Source organism: Eptesicus fuscus, chromosome 15, assembly GCF_027574615.1.
Source record: "Eptesicus fuscus isolate TK198812 chromosome 15, DD_ASM_mEF_20220401, whole genome shotgun sequence".
Lineage (NCBI taxonomy): Eukaryota > Metazoa > Chordata > Mammalia > Chiroptera > Vespertilionidae > Eptesicus > Eptesicus fuscus.
The window spans coordinates 72,995,355-73,008,334 of NC_072487.1; the positions used below are offsets into that span (position 1 = coordinate 72,995,355).

Genomic DNA, 12,980 nt, shown 5'->3' on the forward strand with positions numbered 1-12,980 from the left:
CCTCCCTTTCCTCTCCAACTCAAGACAGCAGTTAGGTCCCTGCCCTCATCTTGGAAAGGGGTTGTTGACTAGGACTTCTTTTGCTCCTGCCTCTGCCCTAATGGAGCTTGGCTCTAATCAGTCTGGCTGGCCCTCTAGGGGAGAGCGACATTCCCTTCAGAGGCAGCCAGCTCGGTGTTGCTGGTGGTTGTGCTGTCTCCTCCAACTATGTAGACAAGCCCACCCCAAGCTTTGCTGGGGAGACAGGTCCTGGCACTCAAAACATTTCTTCATCCCTTTTGGCCTCAGCCTTGGCACTCTGATCAGCCCTTGAACATTCTTTGTGTCCCAACACAAGATCTGTCCCTGTCGTACTCACTGGGCCCCACGAGTGGCCCAAGCCTCTGATCTAGAATGGATTGCAAGTTTGTACCACCTTCAGGTGCCATGTGAGTGTGTGTGTGTGTTCTTAAAAATGTACAATTTGGCCCTAGCTGGTCTGGCTCAGTGGGTAGAGCATCAGCCTGTGGACTGGGAGGTCCCAGGTTCGATTCCGACCAAGGGCACATGCCCGGGTTGTGGGCTCGATCCCTACTAGGGGGCGTGCAGGAGGCAGCCAATCAATGATTCTCATCACTGATGTTTCTATCTCTCCCTCTCCCTTCCTCTCTGAAATCAATAAAGAAATATATTTAATAAAATAAAATAAAATGTGCAAATTGGAGGATAAGTCATTCTGAATTGTTCCCCCTTTCCCAGAGTGCTTAACATGGAGGGGAAAGACCCTTTCACTCTTGTAAGCGTGGGAAGGGACCACCCAGGCTGTCTACTCCCTGACTCCCAATGCTGGGACTGCTGCAGTCGTCTATGGAAGTACTCTCCAGTTCCTACCTGCTGTGGAAACTGGCTGCCTCCCAAGGGACTGCGTAGTTGACAGCTGTCCATGCTAGAAAGTCCCTCCTCCTGAGCACAAAAGCCACCTGCCGGGAGTCAGGCTCTTGGTTCTTGGTTCTTCTCCACAGGACCCCAGCACACGGCAAATAGGCAATGACAGCAGTCCGGCTCCTCGCCCTCTCTTGGGGCTTTTCTAGACTTAATGTGACCCTGTGACTCGGCTGTTTTTCCCACCCGCTGGGCCATGAGAACATCTGTCTGCCCACCTCCCTCTACTCCGGGGTTTTCACAAACATGAGACATGTTTCGACAGAATTTCGTTGGAATTGAGGTGGTGGAATCCATAACTTGGAAGAACACTTCTTTGGCAAACAAATTACTTTTGTGGGACTGTTATTTTAAGTAGCCTGTCTCTGCCAGAAGTTCTAGTCATCGCACATCCGGCTCCCTGGAGCTGTTTTCAGGTTTTCTGTTATTTTTTTTAACCCCTCAGCTCCTTCCCTTTCTCCACTTACATCGCCAAATATTAGTGACACTCGAAAGGGACCTTGAATGTGGGAGCTCTGGGCTCTGAGAATGGACCCTGGCGTCTGAACTTCCGGAGGCCTCACACCGTTCCCTCCATGAGCATCCTCTCCCTGGATGGCCCATTCCTCTCTCCAGGGCGCTCAGGCTTTCCTAGCCTCCCTGGCACTGGCGCTAACTCAGCTGGGCAAAGAGGTTCTTGTCTTGTGTGTATCATATTTGCAGAGGGGCCATTTGCTGGCTTCCCATCACTTCCTCTCTGTCCTTTCAACACAACTGCCTCCCCTCACTCTGGCCTCACTCACCCCTTCTTGCCTGCTGGACTCTGGCTAGGCTTCTGGCGACATGGGAATGCTGTTAGGTGTTCCATAACGAAACTACTCATTGCCTTCTTTCCCTCCACTGCCTGGTTCTCCTCTCCCCAGAATGGGCCTCCAGGAACCTCCTGCCCCCAAGCTGTGTTGTATGGCCCCACTTCCAGCTGCAGTCAGATATGGCTGCAGGCACTGTGTTAGGGTTTTCACCCTGAAGGTAGACCCAGCCCCTCTCTGTCCACAATTTTACTTGTGGAAATACTTTCCTCACGAAGTATCAGGTGCTGATGTACCACATTCCCAGCAGAGGTCAAACAAACTCTCATACTGTAAACAAGTGTCCTTTTAGCAACTTATTTAATGCCACATTTTTTGCATTTTTGAGGTTTTTTTGTTGGTGATTTCTCTGTTTAAAATGACCCCCAGGCACAGTGCTAAAGTGCTGCCTAGTGTTCCCAAGCAAAGGAAGGCTGTGAGATGCCTTACAGAGAAAACGCATATGTTAGATAAACTTGGTTAGAGAGCTGTTGGTCGTGAGTCCAATGTTAAGGAATCGACAATATATATTAAGGTGTCTTTAAACAGAAGCACACATAAAACAAGGTTATGTTTTGATTGATTCCCAACAATGTTGTGCAGAGCCTCACAGGAACCTAACCCTGTATGTACCCTAGGAACAATGGTTTAATTAGTGTTCACAATGATTTGATAGGGCATAACTACTGCAAGTAACAAGAGTCGACTGTACTTTTCAGTGGTGGACTTTAGTAACCTTTGTAGCAAGGAATGCTGGGAAATGGAGTTCTAAGCGTCCAGACTCTGTGATGATACATGGGAGACCATAGGAGGGAGAAGCAAATGCCACACAGAATTCAACATAGGGAAATAAATGGTCAGGGAGCTGAAGAGGGTTGAGAGAGCCACCAGACTGTGATGCAAACCTGTCTCTAAGTGAAGAAGAGAGGGGAGGCAGTGTATGGAAATCGTCAGAGGAGTCCCATTATCACCCAGGGACCTGTCCACTTTAGAGTCCCCACCATGTCTGGCATTGGGTGCAGCCCATGTGGAGTGTTGCCTCAGTGCAAATGCGTTACGGGTTTCAGAGATCAGTAGCTGGGCCCTTGGTCAAGTGAGCTCCCAATGGTGGGAGGTCTGCAAGGTGCATTCTCATGGCCACTAGAGGGCTAACTCACTTTCTCAGGAGAACTTTACATGGTAGGCACTCTGATGATTACATCCGTATAACTGAGAAAACTGAGGTTCAGAGAGGTTTGGACCCTTGTGTAAGGCCACCGGGCTGGGAAGTGGCAAAGCCAGCATTATTTCCAGGAACTGACCACCTTGAAAATTTCACTCTCAACTCCTGCTCTTCCAGTCTGCCCCAGCTGCCCAGGTTGATGGTTCACCTTGGGGGCGCCTCACTCTTGCCACTGTTGTCTGTATCCCAGTGACGGTGTTCTTTTGTGTATCCTCTCCTCTGTGTCCCGATGTCCCGCCCCGGGATCTGGAGGAGCACTACATTCTAGAATCCTTGTTGCACCTGGGGGCTGGATGGCCTCTGCACAGAAGCTGTCTCTTGGGCACCAAGGTAGGGTGGGTTGTGCCTCTGTGTTAGTCATCTGTTGCTACGTAACATTTTTATCACAAACTTAGCAGCTTAAAACAACATGCATTTATTACCTCCGTTTCTGTGTGTCAAGAGTCTGGCACAGTGTAGCTGGGCCCTCTGCCTCAGGATCTCACAAGCATCTCCAGGTGCTGGCCAGGGATGCAGGCTCATCTGAGGCTAGATGGCAAGGATCCGTGTCTGAGCTCAGATGATGGTTGGCATCATTCAGTTCCTGCAGGCGGCTGCACGGAGGGCCCGGCTTCTTGCTGGCTGTTGGCCAGAGACTCCTTACTGAGGGATCTCCTCCATAGAGCAGCTCACTACATGGCAACTTGCGTCTTCAAAGCCAACAAAAGAGAGTCTAAAAGCAAGATGGGTTATAACCTTATGTAACATAATCACATACATCCTGAAACCTTCCACACTCAGTGAAGGGGGTCACAAGAGGCCGTGGACATTACAAGGTGGGGGCTATGGGGGCCTTGTTGATCAGCACCGCTAATGAAAATAGCTCCTTGAACTATTTTCCCAAAGCTTGGCTCTCCACGAAGTACAAATCTGTGAGGAGGCAGCTGGCCTGGAGGATCCCCCGTGGTGACTTCTCCAATTCTTCTCTCCACCTGTGGTTCAAAAGGTCCTTCCCCTCATTGAGAGTGACGCCGGAGATGCTGAGAGCTGCCCACTCCACCAGCACCACACGCTTTAACAGGGGGCGGTACTTAATTATCTTTTCTGATGATTATTCATTTTTTAATGTGAAATGGCAGAACATTTCCCCAGAGATCTCTGAAGACTTAGAAATGGCTTACTTTCTACTGATTTTTATTCCTTGTTTGTTTCTCTTTTCCTTCCATCAGCTTTCAGAAGCACAGTAACTAAAATCTTTCCATACTCTGATGTTATTGTAAAATGAATTTAAACATTGTTTTAAATGACGTTCTACTTGTCGATGTGTCCAAGAATCATTCAGAGGAAGGCCGCACCTGAAGCCTCCCTTCAGTGGGAGGCAGAACAGAGGTGTGTGTGTGTGTGTGTGTGTGTGTGTGTGTGTGTTTCCGGATTTCCAAGACCTCATTGACCTGTTTGCAACTTATTATCTCTGCGACTTTAAAACAAATGACCTAACCTCTCTGTTCACCTCATGGCACCTGGCACTGAGTAAAGGATTTGGGAGCAGGGAGACAAGAGACAGGCTCATTTCCCCCTTTTGCACCCGTGTGGTCTGGGGCAAGTCCATTTGCCTCATGGGGCCTTATTTTGCCCAGCTGTAAAATAAGTGGGTTGGACTGGAGGCTCTTTGAGGTTTCTTACGGCTCTGACGTTCTGTGTTCTGTGCCTGCCTCCGACTTGTAAAGAATGGGCATTAAGGGGTCTCTCACAAAACCATTTTTTGTTGCAAACGGTAAATCCTAGGATGGGATTTTAGGGGAATTTGCTTGAGGCCTGGAATGATGTATGGAGAGCGACACGCGAGGTGCTATTTCTAGGAAGGGGATGGGCGTGGCGGGGCTGTGAGGCGGGCGTGCGGGCAGCGGAGGGGCTGACGAGAGTCCCCCGACTGGAGCTGAGGCCGAGTCCAGAGAGGACCGCGACTGCAGCGGCTGCGCACTGCCGAGCCCAGCCGGCCGATTTGCGTGTCTCCGCCTTTGCGACCAGCTGATTGGGGGAGCTGGTCGAGAGCTATCCACCGATTGGCTGGGCGGCCCGCCGCTCAGGTCTAGGAGCGGACGGTTTCTACTGCGGCTGGGCACCCGCTCCGCTCCCGCGTCGGCCTGCGCTCCAGCTGCGCCCGGCCCGGCCCCGGCCCGGCCCGGCCCCGGCCTCCGAGCGAAGGCGCCGCTGCCGCCTGGGCCGCTCCCAGGGCCATGAGGAGGCGGCGGCAGCCACTGCGGCCCGCGTCAAGGTGACCGGCCGTGACTGCGGCGGCAGCGGCGGCGAGAGCGGGCGGTGAGAAGAGCGGCCCGCGGGCGGGGCGGGGCCCTGAGGGCCGGGCTGGAGGGAGCTGCAGGTGCGGGAGGCGGGACCTGGAGGGGCCGCTGGACCGGGAGGGGCCTCGGCGCGGGAGGGGCCTCGGCGCGGGAGGCGGGCCCGGGGGTGGGGGTTCTGTCGGGCGGGTTTACGGGCGCAAGGCCGGGGTCGGGGGCCTTCGGTGCGCTGGTCCGGTTGGGGCTTGGTTTGAAGGGCAGCGGGCGCAGGGATGGAGATGGGGAAAGGCCCACCTTTAGGTGCGGAGGCAGTTCGGTGGGGCTGAGGGGCTGCAAGTGCGGGCGTGGGGTGGGGGTGGGGGGCAGATGGGATCCCTGGTTTGCCAGTGGGAGGTGGCTGCGGAGCGAGGCCGAAGCGGCCGGAGAGCTGGTGCCGGAGGAAACCACAGGTGCAAGGGGCGGGGCTTGGGAGACCTGCCGGCGCGGGGCGGGGCCCTGAGTGCCGCTCGTCCGGAAGCCGGGCTGCAGGTGAGGAGCGAGCCGAGGTGAGTGGTCCCTGGAGAAGCGGGTGCTGCCTTCCCCGCTGTCCAGCAGGGTTTGGGTGGAAGCAGGAGTTTTGGGCTTTCCGAGGATTCTGGAGGCTTCGAGGGTTGCCTCTGGGCCAGAAGGGCCTGCCAGGCCTCCCTGTGCTTTTCCTGAGTCGAACTTGGGTCTCAGCTGTCCTGGTTACTAGGCTGGCGGCCCTCCCTGTGCCACGCCATGCCGAAAGTGGGACTTACCATTTTTCACATCCCGGGGACTTTTCCTGTTGCTGTTGCAGGGGCCATGCCTGGATTGGGGGGGGGGGGGGGTGCTTGGCTTTCATTCGATGAGCAGCTGTTGAGAAACGTGTGTGCTTGAAGACGAGTTAGTGTGAAGCTCGAAGAGTCCTGGCTTGCTGGCTCCTGACCCCAGAAGCTGCTGGAAATCTTAACAGTGGTGGTCTCCATAAACCCGATATGGCAGCCTGGTTAGGGGGCAGAACTGGGATGAGGGTTCAGAGGCTTTTTTCCTCTGTGTTATCGTGGAGAGTCTTTTTCTCTTTCGCAAAACGAGCATCATGTAGCTGCCTTGTGTGCCTCCCAGGGGCCTTGTGAAGGTAGGATGGAGCTGTGCTCACAGAGCGAGCACATCCTTGTAAAGTCATGAGCCTCCCTTGTCTGTGTTGATGGGCAGGTTGAATTCGGGAAGTGGGGGTCTGAAGAGGAGGAGATTTCTAGACCATTTTCTTGTTTGAGTTTGGGATCAGGCTTGTGGTAGGAAATCCCCAAAAGATGCGTGCTCAACCCTGTCAGGCTCCGAGGGAGCCATGGCAAAGTACAATGGGAGGAGGAATTGGGGGGGGGGGCATTTCATCGTTTGCTGACCTTTAGACCCCAACTCCAGTGAGGACTCTGAACTAGAGCATGATGAAGCTTAGGCTCGAGCCTTATGGAATCCCCCTGCTGATTCAAGTACAAACTCTAATTTTACCACACTAAAAGGGGAATTAGATTCTTACAGGAACAGAGAGAAGAAAGCAAGATGATGGGGCTAAAAAAAAAAAAAAAAAAGATGATGGGGCTCCCTCCTATTCAGAAGAGTGTCCCATGTGTGTGACCTGTCATTGTGCAGTGCCTTTACTCCCTGGCAGTTAGACCAATCCGAACTGTAATTCCTCCCACTGTGTTGCATGGCCAGAAGAGAAGGCAGGAGGAGGCTTCTCCTGTATTGGTCTGCATTTATCTTCACTCTAGAAGATAGGGGACTTTTGGGGACCAACCACTCTGGTGCTGGCTTCTCTCACTGCCACCAGTTTTGTGTTGGTGACCTAGTGGCATCGTGGGGAGGGTATCTCATGGTCGGGTCCTTACTCTGGCCTGTGCTCATGTGGCAGGTACCTATACGGTCTAGCAGCAGCATGTGTGAGTTCTATTCTCTCCCGGCAGAAACTGTGTAAATGGCTGTCAGAGACTGGTGCCCTCTGGATAACCATCACGCTCTGTGGATTAAAAGGAAAATCCAAACTTGGTGGCACACAAGAGCTTGAACCTGTATTGGATAACGAGGGGATAGGCTTTTTGATGGTTATTATTGCAGTGATAATATCCAGGGTTGAGAGACAGATTTCATTAATGGGAAATACTGCCTCTGAGGTTCTCTGCGACATAGCCCAGTCTACCTTTTAAAATTGATTTTCTTTTGCAGTATGGAGGGTACGACCTCTGGTTTGGAAGTCAGACAGGCCAGCATTTGAAGCCTCATGCACCAGTTTCTTAGCTTTTCAGAGCTTTGGTTTCCTTATTTGTAAAATGAGGATAATTATGCCTACCTTGAGAGCTCATTATGAAGAACAAATGAGATAAGATATGTGAAAGCACCTGATTAGTAGGCACTCAGTATATGCTAGGGTCCATTTCTGCCCCTCCCTGCTGCCCATCTTGCAACACAACAGAACAGCATGTAGCATAGAAGGAAAGTACTGACTGGTAGTGATTCTGAGGCTTTCAGTTCTTATGTAACGCTGGTCCAACCCCGTCCCCTCTCCAGGCCTCCGTTTTCTTAGTTGAGTGAGAATGTTAGGCTATGTGAACATCAAGGGTGGTCCTAGTGCCCGGCCTGTGTTGCTCAGTGGTTGAGCTTTGACCTATGAACCAGGTCATAGTTCAATTTCCTGTCAGGGGACATGTCCAGGTTTTGGACTCAATCCCCAGTAGGGGGCATTCAGGAAGCAGCCGATCAATGATTCTCTGTCATCATTGATGTTTCTGTCTCTCCTCCTCCATTCCTCTCTGAAATCAATAAAAATATATTTAAAAAAAGAGAGAAGTTCTAGCTCTGGCATTCTGATTAGTATGCCCTCATGTTTTCTTCATTCTGTACACACTCTTGCTGTTTCATCTATTAACTTGATCTATTTGGGAAATTATTCCAACATTGGAAAATGTTCCAGTTGGTAGGTAGACTTCCTCCTAAATAAATGTTTTTGACTGATATTGAAAGCACAATTTTGATCTCCCGCCTCAATGATGTTTACTAAGTAATGGTTAGCAGTCATTGTTTAGAAGAATAACAAGAGATAGCCCTTGTTCTCCTCTAGGAAAGAAATGGCTTTGGTCCCAGTGAACAATAGACTAAAGGTAATCCACCTTTCTGGATTCAAGGCAGAGGACAGAGAAAGGAAAGGGACTTTGTTCACTAGTAATTGAAAACTGATTTTTCATTCACATATGATTCATAGTTCAGCTCTGTCACTTACTGTATTACTTGAGACAATTTACCTAATTTCTCTGTGTTTTAGTTTCCTTATCTGTAAAATGGATAATGATAATAGGATCTGCCTTTTGTTTTTTTTTTGTTTTGTTTTTTGTTTTTTTTTTTGTGTGTAGAGGAAATGAGACCATAAAGGCAAGTACTTGCAGCAATAAACAGGTGGTAGTAGGTGCTCAAGAAGGGTAGCTGGTATGTTATTAATAATCTAAAGTTGACTCTTATTCTTCATCAGCAGATATTTACTTAGCAGTTGAGGGTGAGCCATGGAGAATGAATGCCCAAGTCCTAGCCCTTGAGATTCTCACATACTATTCTGGGAGACAGGCACACAAGTCACTGATTACAAAACAGCATGGTGGGTGTGATGGTGGGAGTGGCCACTATGGGGGCCATGGAGGCCGGAAACCATGACTTCTCCCTGGGTGATTTGAGAATGGCTTCCCAACTCAAATTTTCCCTTCTTTGTGAAACCTACTCAGTTGTAGGCACAAGTGACTATTCCCAGTTATGCTCCTCTGACTTTCATTGTCTACACCTTGATGGGAGCATTGTTGCATGCGTATTACTGCACAGGGAGTCTCCTGCTTTCATTGTTGCTGAGTCTCCAGGATAAGCTTTTGTGGACATTGTGATGGATCTCTGTTTAGACAAGTCATGCCACCAATTGTTGTCAGACTCTGACCTATAAGTCATCAGGTCTCTGGTGAAACCCAGACTCTGGACTCTGTTACTTCATTCCTTAAGTATTTGAGCGCTGATTCCAAGACAGGAATGTACTGTGCCATATAGCAGCTGTAGACTTTGGATATGGTTGGTGCTACTTGTCCTACTAAGTCTTAGGGATGGGAGAGGAAAGAAATGTTTGCTTCAGATGCTCCACGATAAGATGAAAAAAGGACAAATGTAAAAGTGAACTGCTTAATCCCACCGCTGAATCCCACCGCTCCTCCTCAGGAGTATGGCTGCTCACTCTTTCCTTGGGGTGGGGTTGTAGAGGAGCAGACCTGAGGGAGATGAGTAGGTGGTCTATAAATTTTGACCAGGGGTAGGAGATAGTTGGTCAGGTTGGCTTCTGTGAGGGGCATCCTGGAGCATTTCTGGAGCCACTTTCTTAGAAGGAGAGAAGGTATCACTTCCTTCAAGTGGCATTCATTCACCATCCTTGCTGGGCTCCTGCTTTGTTTTAAACCCTTTGCTGGATGCTGGGCCTATGCAGATGAAGGAGCTCCATTCTGTCCCTGTGGAGCTGATGGTCAATAGGTGGAGGAGTCATATGTGATGGAGGACTTCAAGTGAAGTGGCCAAGAAGATTCAGACTCTGGAGCCAGGCAGACCTGGGTTCAAATCCTAGCACTTCCCCCGCATGGCCTCTGGGACCTTGGGCAAGTATGCTTCCCATTCTGAGTCTCAGTTTGCTGATATGTACAATGGGGATAGCAGTGTTACCTTTCTGGGGGCTGTTGTTAAAGAGTCAGTGAAATAATGCAAATGTTTATCAGGGTGTCTGACAGGAAGCTGATGCTCACAGAGTGTTCACTGTCATTTTAATTATCCTCAGTGCTGTGGGAACAGCTAGAAGCACCTCTTTGGCTATTTTCTGTGGGTTCTAGTATAGGGAAGTGGTGCTATTTGGGTGGTGAAGGTGAAGGTGATGGTTAAGGTATTAAAGGAACCAGCTATGAAGTCACAAAGTGCACAAGTAGTCCCTGAAACATTCCCAGGGGTCCTGTTGATCCAGGGCCATGGGTTTGTCTACAAGTGTTTCTTCTTTTGTACAAGTTCTTCTCAAAGGTGATTTCCCAGCACCACCAGGAGCAATCACCTGTACTGATCAATTCCAGGACTTTTCCCTGTGGGGAGGCATGAGTCAGGCTTGTCTCACCTGCACTTACTGAGGAGAGCAGAGACCATGACGACCCAGAGCAGCAAATCCTCCCATGGTTTTTCTGCAGAGCTTTCAAATCCCTTGTTTTCTTTGCAGATTTATCTCCTGAGCATCAGAGAGGTGGATAGGGCAGCACTGAAAGCACAGACTCGAGTCAGGACGATGTGGGTTCGTGTTGTGATCCACCATTCACAAGCCCTGTGGCTTCAGGCAGGTGGCCACTCCTGTTTCCTCACCAGTGCAGGAAGTGTGATGGTACTTACTTCCTCATGGTTCTTACAAGACTTCAAGGAGGTGCTGTGGACCAGGACTTAGCACAGTGCTCACACACCATGAGCACCTGGTAAACGTGAGCTAGGATAACCAATGTTAGAGGGCTTTTGGATGCCCTGTGGAGGGTGGCAGGTACAACTCAGCCTGTGTAGGGGGTGCAGATGCAAGCCTAGGGCAGCCATAGGGTTCCAGTGAGGGAGAGGACAGAGTCACTTTGAGGGTGGGCTCTCTCTCAGGCCAGTTCAGGAACTGAAGGCTGGTGTCCCCAGTTCTTTCTTTTCTTCTGTGATTCCACGAAAATAATGAGTCTTCAATAGGAACTAATGCAATATTATACTTTCCCTCTTTGGGATTTAAATATTTTTATTATAAGGTTTTATTTTAAGTTTAAGACAATTACTTGAGTAATCAGAAGAAAATTAAATGATTGGCTTCAACAGTCAAAGTTTTCTTTACGATCATCTTTTTGGAGAGGAAAGAAAGAATAATGAATGTAATTAAATTCGTGTTTATGGATACAATAATTCTCAATCTTGTATAAGCTTGATAACTAGGTCAAGGGAATCTGTACTTTTGGTACATTTCTGAGTAATTAAATATTTATGGAAAACAAGTTAATAAATTTAGGAGAATTTGTTGTGTCTCTTTGTGGCAATAAAGTCTATTATATGGAATTAGTGAATTTCACTATTTTAAAATATTTCTTATTTTGTGTCTTTTCTGTGGTTTTTTTTCCCCCTCTAGGCATCATTTTTCTAACACTTTGTCCACTAGCATTTGAAGATTGTTTCCCCATTAGGCTGTCGCAGCAAGCACCCTGCTGTAGGATGTAATAACACTGTGTGACCAACAGCCACTTCCTTGTGACTCCCCTACTGCTTTGCAGAGCAAGCGTCTGCACTGCCTCCTGCCCTGATGATCTGAGTATGTCATTCCCTCTGCTCAAAACCCTTCATTGGTTTCTAAATTCTCATAGTAAAAAGACCAAATTGTTAGCAAGGCCTGCAGGGTGTACCAGTATGCTCGTCAGTGTAATTGTTGGTGATGTCTGTCTCCTCTGGTGTGGTATAATACATTCCCATCAGATCATGCACTGTGGCTGCTTTGATCCCCATCGGGTCCTCAATGCCTGGCATATAGTGGGTGCTCCATATATGTTTGTTGAATGAGTGTCCAGGGACTGATTTGAATCTATAAAATGAGAAGGTTGTTGGTTGGATCTGAGGTCCCTTTATTATAAAATATCCCACCACATTACAAAGTCTCTTGACACCTGATTTTTCAGCTTCATATTTATTCTGCATGGTAGGTGGGGGTAGGCTTTGAAGTGCAGAGGATAAAATGGAAGCTCAGAGAGTATAGACTGTTGAAGGTGTAGCTATGGGAGAAGTTTGGGGCTTCTCACATGTCTTTTCTCAAACCTTAGGCTGCCTCAAGGGGTGATTTCTGACATACAATGGAGGAGTCACAGGTGAGGTAAGGAAACAGATTAATTGAAAAGACGTATTTGTAATATTTTCCCTTGGTTTTAGTTATTTTAATTTCCTGATTATGAAATTTGAGGAGTTGAGTTCAATTTGGAGTGATGGGTTTTAAGGTCGGGTTTCATTCTAGGGACCAGGAAACCCTGGTCTTTCTTGTAAATGGCTCCAGTATAGTAATCATTGATGCTGATAGCTACGATTAGAATTCATTCCTGTTGCGAAGCTTTTTAATAAAATCAGAAGTTACTTGTTGATTGACATGTAGCATTCTTTTGATATTTTCAAAAGATGCTGGTTGCTTCCATTAGCTATTTCTCTACTTTATCTCTGGGTAGACCTGCTACTGGGCTGTTTTGCAGTGAGCACTGCTGTGGCCTTTGTGCTCATCAGATATAGTGCTAGTCCATCCCGAAGGTTAGAGATCACTGAGTCCACTCTCCCCACTTTCTGGATGAGCATGGGAACTTTGCCAGGGTTTCATACTCAGGTGTCCTGATTCCCTACCCAGCAACACTCATGGACTTCAGCATATCCATTTGCATATTGCAGTTTCTCAATAGCTACCGCAGCTCGTGGAACACTGTGTATAGATCATGTCCACAAAGAAGCATTTCTCTCCAACGAAACCTCTGCAGCAAGGTTTTCTGTTGAATCTGCAGTGTGACTGCATGGGAAGAGGATCTAAGACCTGACCTAGTGCAGATCTCCGGCTGAGAAAAGGCAAGGCCTCTGGTGGGCTGTTAGCAACACACACACTGGTCCCAGGGGCTTCATCGTGATATTAGAGGGCTCCGTAAGGGC

The 12,980-nt window shown here is 48.9% G+C and overlaps 1 protein-coding gene across 2 annotated transcripts in view; it reads left to right on the forward strand.

The window, feature by feature from the left end:
- The first annotated feature begins 5,072 nt into the window (after positions 1-5,072).
- The window catches only part of RALGPS1 (Ral GEF with PH domain and SH3 binding motif 1), a 222,463-nt gene continuing 214,555 nt past the window's right edge, over positions 5,073-12,980 (forward strand). Inside the window, exons 1-3 of one of the 2 annotated variants that reach the window (XM_054727689.1) lie at positions 5,073-5,268; positions 11,440-11,619; positions 12,122-12,171. The gene's annotated coding sequence lies outside the window, so the exon portion shown is untranslated. The remainder of the gene's footprint in view (positions 5,269-11,439; positions 11,620-12,121; positions 12,172-12,980) is intronic. The other variant, XM_054727690.1, reaches the window with a different exon arrangement.